Source organism: Octodon degus, unplaced genomic scaffold, assembly GCF_000260255.1.
Source record: "Octodon degus isolate 3935 unplaced genomic scaffold, OctDeg1.0 scaffold00168, whole genome shotgun sequence".
Lineage (NCBI taxonomy): Eukaryota > Metazoa > Chordata > Mammalia > Rodentia > Octodontidae > Octodon > Octodon degus.
Genome location: NW_004524744.1, coordinates 5,232,686 through 5,240,373, shown reverse-complemented (window position 1 = coordinate 5,240,373; position 7,688 = coordinate 5,232,686). Strand labels below are relative to the sequence as shown.

Below are 7,688 nucleotides of genomic sequence, written 5' to 3'. Positions count from 1 at the left end.
TTAGAACAAGCTTAGCAAAGCACAGGGACCGCGGTTCAATCCCCCAGCACCACATGCCAGCCAGCCCCGCCCCCAGGTGGGCTGAGCTGGCCACACACAAAAATAAATAAATAAATAAATAAATAAATAAATAACACTCCAGGTCTAGAATTGCCACGTACTAAAATGTCATTTTGTATTTCAATAAACAACTAACAACACTCCCAGGCAAAGATAACAAATCTTAACTTTGTTTTTCTTCCAAGGAAACCAAAGGGTATCACTACTTGAGTCAGAATTCCCTTCCTTTCTAGGTTAAGAATTAGTGGAAAATGTATTAAGTAGCATTTAGGACAGGTCAAGCAAAAATGCATATTTATATGTGTTTTTAGTATTGGTGCCTGTAACTCAAAATCCAGAACTATTGTAATGTCATCATTTCATTATGGAGAGAAATAGGGTTTTCCTGAAAAGTACTGAGTGCTTTTTCTCCCTTAACTGAGAACTCAGTCCCAAAGAATGTGCTTATCTTGGAGTAACTTACACCCTGTTCACATGCCAAAGAAGTGAGTTGCTTCTGAGTTGTCTGCTGTGTTACTTGCCTTCTCCACACAAAACCTCTTTTCTCAAGGAGAGGTGACCAGAGGTGAACCATTTCTACATTTCCAGGGATGCTGTTAGAAATCTGTGCTTTTAGGACTTCTGGCTAGAGAAGAGAAATGAGAAGACGATTGTGTAGACTTTCAAGTTACAAATGTTTTGCGGAACCGGGAATTGAACTCAGATCCTTGCGTTTGCCAGTCAAGCGCTTTTCCTACTGAGGCATCTTCCTGGCCCTGAGCTATGTTTTAGGTCATAAGCTTAACTTTTAATTTTCATCTTCAGTCAAATCTACAGTCAGGTAGGCTTCATGAGTGCAAAGGCAGTATCCACTCTTTAAGATCCGGCGTTGCCAACAGGACACTAAAGGTGCCTTGCATACCAGCTAGAGGAATAGACAGATGCTTTCTAATTCAGATCCATGCACCTTCAAGTGGAGAAGGAAAGAAGTCAGGTATTGAAGGGGCATTCACCCAAGTGCAAAGTTCCTTGGAATCTAGATGGGAATGGAGGATCCTGTAACTCCAGGATATTTAATGAAACCTCTCCCCACTAAGCAAATATGCTTTCAAAGTTCATCTGTGATAAAGAGGCATTTATCTACTTATGCTTTAAAAAAATTGGGGCTCATGTCCTGCGTGCTAAAATATTGTAGTCAGCTGGGCATGGAGGTGCCTGCCTGTAACCTCAGCCCTTGTGAGGCCGAGGCAGCAGGACCACCGCAAGTGGGAGGCCAGCCTGGGCTGCAAAGTGAACTCAAAGCCAGTGTGAACTATGTAGTGACACCCTGTCTCAAAAAACGAATAAAGTTTTAAAAAATACTGGAGTCAACATAAAGGCGCTGGACTTATTAAATATTGCACTATGATAGTTGAAGAAACTCACTTTTTCTTTGACTTCTACATTTTCTGTCTCACTCTTTTGAGTGCAAAGAAAATGCTGACGAGATGCTATGTAAGAGATTTACAGAGAGCATTTATCACAGAGGCTGAAGGATCGCTTTTGGTTTAGTGCTCATGCCCATCTTTCCCTGACCTCTTTTCCCCCTTGAATGGTCACCTGAATGAAGCCTCCTTTCCCTGGTGCACCTGCTTCACCATAAATATCTTTGCGTAGAAGCAGGGGCCAATTCAGATGCAGCCTCCTGTCTGGCAAGAGGCAGCTTTTCCTCTGCTGCTCTGGTTGGCTTGGACCCATTAGGCATGCTTTTCAAACCCATTCATGCCGTAAATCACCCACACTCCTGGCCTCACTGCTGGATCAATGTCAGCTTGAAGCTTTTCAGGGTCCTTGGAGAGGAGCATGATCTATTGTTGTGACCAAATTAGCAGGCCCTGTAAGATGTCCTGTCTGTCAGCTAACTTTTCAGCTTACCAAATTAATTTTCATAAAGAATATTAATCTTCCCTACATAGGTAAAGGATATCTTTTCCTTATTGGAAAGTTTGCTAGCATAACCCTTCATCCACATGCTCATTAGGGTGGCCTTAGGACTTTTCCCCCAGTGTATTGTTTTAGAAGATGTGTTTCTCATGGTCTTGCTACCTCTCCTTCTGCCTCATTTTAGGAGGGAAAGGAAAGACTACTTCAGCAGCTCTGCCAAAAACCAAGGATTCTTTTTTTTTTTCTTTTAATGTATTTGGTTGTTGCAAGGTTTCACAATGCAGCTCGGACTCATGGTGATCCTCCTGCTTTCAGCCTCCTCAGCACTGGGATCACAGGTGTGTGCCACCACACTCAGACTAGGTGGCCAGCTCAACACGCCCTGGGGGTGGAACTGGTGGGGCATGTGGTGCTGGGGATCAAACCACAGTCTCTATGCTTACCTAAGCAGGCACTTCAGTCCTCTGAGCTATCTTGCAGGCCCATTTTTTAAAATTTTATTTAATACAATCTGATTGATACTATCTGAAGAAAAAAAAAGACTCTTTGATTTCTAAGGAGCCAGTCTTGAACTTTCGGGCCTAACTCCTGCTGTGGGGGAAAGAAATGCTGTGGATGGTGTGCACAGGCCGTCCCTGAGCTCCTTAAGCTCCAGCCTGCAACTCCATGGAAGTATATACACATTTGTTGCTGTGTTTCTTAGTGCATTGGGATAAGTTGGATGATCTTTAAAAGCTAAGAGCACCAGGTGAATAGAATATTTGAATTTCTAGGAACTGGCTTACAGAAGAAACTGCGAAAGAAGAGTTGCCTTCTGGTCCCCCTTGCACATTAATGCAAGTGATTTGACAAGTTTGCAGGGTTTTTGTGTGCTTTACAAATTTCTCTTTTTCCCAGGGAATTCACTGCTTTGAAATTTTGCTTTAAGAGTACATCAAGCCAGAATTGAACTTGCCTCATTCTAGCCACTAAAGATGGTTTTTCCTAACTATGATTTTTAGGGATGAGGTCCGCAGTGATAGGTCTATGGGGATGGGCAGAGGTATACCATGAGGTGTGATGAACAGTGGAGACTGAATTTGGTATTACACTGGGAAGTGTAGAAAGGAGCAGACTAAGATCTTCTGGGCCCCAGAGACAGAAAATAATAGTGGTGAGAGCTGAAAAGAGAAGCCTGGCTACAAATGAGGAAGGCACCAGAGCTACAGCAGGCAGAAGAAAAGAACAGAAGCTAAAGGTTACGGGCAGCCTCAAGTGTACCTTGATCCCTGAGAGAAATCATTAGTATGTGATTTCTGGAGTTAATAGAGCCCAGGGAGAAACATTTTCTATGGATTCTCATGTCTTATAGCTTGTATGTTGGATTTTTTTTTCTTAATAAGAACTAAGCCAACATTTAACCTTTTAAGGTTCATTTTGCACTTCCCTCCACTCCCCTTTCCTCTGAGTTCCTCTCTTCTCCTTTTTTGTTTTCTTTTCTTTCTTCACCAGCACTGAAAATTGAACCCAGTCAGTGCCTTTCTACTAAGCAATATTCTTGGGTCTTTTTAAATTAATTTTTTGAGACAGGTTATCCCTGAGTTGGCCAAACTGGACTTGAGCTTGCAGTCCCCTTGCCTCGCCCTTCCAGAGTGCTGGAATTAAAGGCCTGCACCAGCTTGGACCTTACTTTTCAGTTCCAGAATTGAATTAGGTAGAACTGCAGACCTGGACAGTGAATCTGAGTGATACTGAGCAAACCAGAGTAGTAAAGGGCAAGATACTTGGGAGGAAAAAATACCTATATTTGTCCTTTTAGGTATTAAAAATTATGCTTCATAGACAGGACTGTCTGTATCACTCTGCTGACAATGCTTCAGTTTACCTGTTGCACATACTGTTAATTCTTTAGCAAATGACCAGTCTGGTCATTTGCTAAAGATTTTTCAGAAATGAGTTATAGGTTCTGTGACTTACGATCTTTCTTTTGGTCATTTGTCTTAATTTTTTGTTTTTTCTGGAAATCTATGACATCAGTACAAGGAAATACTGCATTTTATGAAATTCATGAGGCCATTCATTGTAAGATGCTCTGTTATTTCGTGTATTGCTAAAAAGGAGATGGTCAGTTAAACATGCTTTCTAATCATTTGACTGTTCACATACATCCTGGTTTTAAAGGTACTCAGACACATGAGGTCACTGACATCTCTGTTTAGAAGGGCCTGGGCTTTGATTGCAAAGTCAGAAGTCGGTAGCTTAAATACCGCTGTTGACATTGACCGTTTTTGGTCTTTTTGAGACAAGGTCTTGCTATGCAGCTCAGGCTGGCTGTGAGCTCACTTTGTAGCCCAAGCTGGTCTTGTAATGATATTCATGCCTCAACCTCCCAAGTGCTGGGATTGCAGACATGCACCGCCATGCCCAGCTGACAGTGTGACCTTTTAATAAGAGTAATTAATTATTTACTCAGACCCTGAAACAACTTTGGGGCAAGGATTTATGTAGACCACATAAAACATATAAATTATTCTAATGGCCTGCATTTTGGGACAGACTGACATGTTTTCATTTCTATAGTTCACGCTTAGAAATTAAAGACCATTTGCAGTATAACATGAATAGAGTAATAAATTTCTTACTTAGAATCTGAAGACGTAGATTTGAAATCCTACCCTCTCTGTCACTTAATGTGTAACCCCAAGTTGGTGTAGTTTTCCGAGTCTCCTCAGCTTCATACAAAGCAGTCAGAGAAGGGTGAGGAGGCTAGTCTGAGGGAGTGGCTGGAGTCCAGAAAGGCGCCTGTAGCCAGAGCAATAAACTATTAAACAAACAGAAGTCAATAAAGTTCTCAGAGTTACCACACTCTAGGTCTCCAGAGAGACATGGCAAGTGAGGGGGAATTTAGAGGAATGAAGGCCCATGGGCTGTCTTTTTCCAGTACAAGCGATTTCCAGTAGAGCCAGCAAGGGGCGGGCCTTGAGAAAGGAGAAAGACACTAGCTTGAGTACACAGCAAGGTGAAAAAAACAAAAAACAAAAAAACGGTTCACCTTGCACAAGTGAGGAGCTCTGGTTTCTGGGGTGACGTAGGCCCAAGCATTTAGCTGCTGACTATGTGGCGTTCAGCAGTCAGGGTGGCTCTCGAACAGCACCTCCTTGGAGCTAGCTTGAAGGCCTGGGACCTGCTCTCTTCTGGCAACTGATTTTTGAGTGATCAGTTGATGTTAATTTAATTTCCGCCACTATTTGCAGTTCTTTCTTTGGTGCGGCTCAGACTGAATCTTCTAAGTTCTGATATTGTGAACCTCCTGAAGGAGACCTTGTGAGTGATACGTTCCTGAAGAATAATACAGAGCTGCCTTTGCCATAACTCTAATTACATTAAGAACTTTACTCTAAAGAAGATGGGTAGCTTTTTCCTTTTTTCTTAAAATTTTGGACTTTGGAAGGAGTAAGCAAAACTAAAAATAATGGGGCAGAGAGGGAGTGGGGAAGTAATGTTTTCACAGCCATGCAGTGCCACAATTAGGACTTCATTAAACCCAAATTGTTGTTTTAGTTTGTGGCACATAATGAACATATTCACTGTAGATGGTAGATATATGTATATGTCATAACTTAATTCTTTTTATATCCTCTTTCACTTCCTTCCCTCCCGCCTCCCAGAGTCTCTTGGTTCTCTTCCCATATGCAAAAGACCTGCTTCCCTACTTCCTCTTGTCTGTCTTTCATTTTGCCCTCTCTATATTTTGGGTTTCTCATATAGAAGAAGCCATTAAACCTCAATTCTTCAGAGTTGAGCTCTTGTCACCCTTGAGCTCACAAGGGTAACAATAGGCAACAAGCACACAGATGTTGTGGTTTGTGTTGCTGATTCTTGGGTCTGAGTGTCCCAGGAATTTGGCCTAAGTGCTGGCTGCTGAGGAGCCCAAGGAGCAAGGTCCAAGACTCAGGGCAGTTTCACCCAGCTCACACTGTGCCAAGCACTTGGCTGCATCCTGTCTGGCTGGTGGCCCGAGCATGGTCGGTGTTTTCCGTGGCTGCCCTGACACCGTCATGGCACTTTGGATGCACATTCTCCGGAGTCACAGCCTCCAAATGGACCCCACTGATCCTTGGATCACTAGACAGTCGCTGCTAGTTGATTAAAGCTGGAAAGTGAGATAAAATTTATTTTCTATATCTGAGACCAGGTGATTTCTATGATTCTTTGGCTGTTGTATTGTCTGATTTTCTGGCATTCCCAAGTCCTAGTTGAATTCTCCCCTCCCAAACCACTTTATTACATTGATTTCAAGAACAAGTAAAAAGAAAGCAAGGAAAGTTCAAGGTTCCTAGTTGGAAAATAAAAACGAAAACAACCCAACTGCAAGAGTCATACACCTCATCTTCTACGTGAAGGACTCTCTAAGCCACAAACAACCAGGTCCAGACACAGGGGTCCCTCAGAGTCATGGGCAGTATTGTGGAAGGCACCCCCCATAGCAGGTTCTGGCCTCCCAGTGACAGGACACTCTGAGTTTCTCAGGACGAGCGTAGGCTGACTGTTTTTCTTCTCACCAAAGACACCTCACGTGAAATAATTGTATCCCCTGTGAATTGTAATTGTGAAAGTTGGGTTCCAAGAGGAAAGAAATGTGCTTTGTCCATTGCCTCATAAAATGCTAGCATTGAGCTGTGTATTTAATCACAGTTGCTGTGTGAGGTCTCACCAGCTAGAGGGGATGTGCAGCACTTGTGTGAACACACCCCACAGCCCCTGACCTTTGGCTGCTCTGGCCATGTCCTGCCTCAGCTACTACCACAGTGGCCCTGGTAGTGATGAACGCCCTGGGTGGGGTGGTTCTCAGCATCTCAGCAATCACTTTCCTGCTTTTGTGACTGTATTTTTTATGAGGTCCTTGTAAGTTCTCCCTCAGTACTGGTTTGTGCATGGGACAGGGGACACAGAGATGAAGGGTTTTTTTCTCTTGCTATTTACTATAGCTACTTCTTCATTTCCTAAATGCTGTGTTCACTGCCAGCTGGCTTTGTAGTGGTGTTTGTCCCTAGCACTGCAGCTCTGTCCCCTCCTGTGAGGGCACGTGCACTCTGTGAAGCTCTGTGTCCCCATCAGCTATGGCTGGAACAGATGTGCATGGAGTGACGTGTGGAGTGACAGATGTGACTTCTTAGACACAGCTTTGCCTCCCACCCCCATTCAGATGCAAATGTCTTTTGGCATCTTGAAAAGAAGGCTTAGTCCAAGTTGTGTCTTTCTGCAGTCTCCACACCCTGTCCCTGTCAGACCAGGGCCAGGAGCTGGGCTTCCCCTCATTGTGTGCTTGCTGAAGTCCCTGGTCTGGACAGCTCTTGAATGCTTCCATTGTCCTGATCTGCTTCCAGAACTCTGGGTCTGCACGTAGGGGGGGCTCTCTGTCCCTGAAAGTCCAAGTAATGACTTAATAGCCTCTGGCCCCTACATAGCTCCCCTGACAGGGCTCTGTGCATCATGGAGCACACAGATGGGAGACAACTTAATCTCACAACTGTCTCAGTACTCCTTGTTCCAAATCAGGTGCCTTCTCAGGATGCATGTTTCCTGAAAATTGGAGCTTCATATACAGCCTTCTTGCCCTGGCACTGAGAATTTGAAACGAAAGAGTGAAAATAGATAGCACTTGATCCTCCAGTAAACCTAGGGGCATCAGCACTAAGTCTCTCTCTCTCTCTCTCTCTCTCTCTCTCTCTCTCTCTCTCTCTCTC

General features: G+C 43.7%; 1 protein-coding gene across 2 annotated transcripts in view; it reads left to right on the top strand.

The window, feature by feature from the left end:
* The window catches only part of Rasgef1b (RasGEF domain family member 1B), a 38,592-nt gene that overhangs the window by 4,756 nt on the left and 26,148 nt on the right, over positions 1 to 7,688 (top strand). The window lies entirely within an intron of this gene.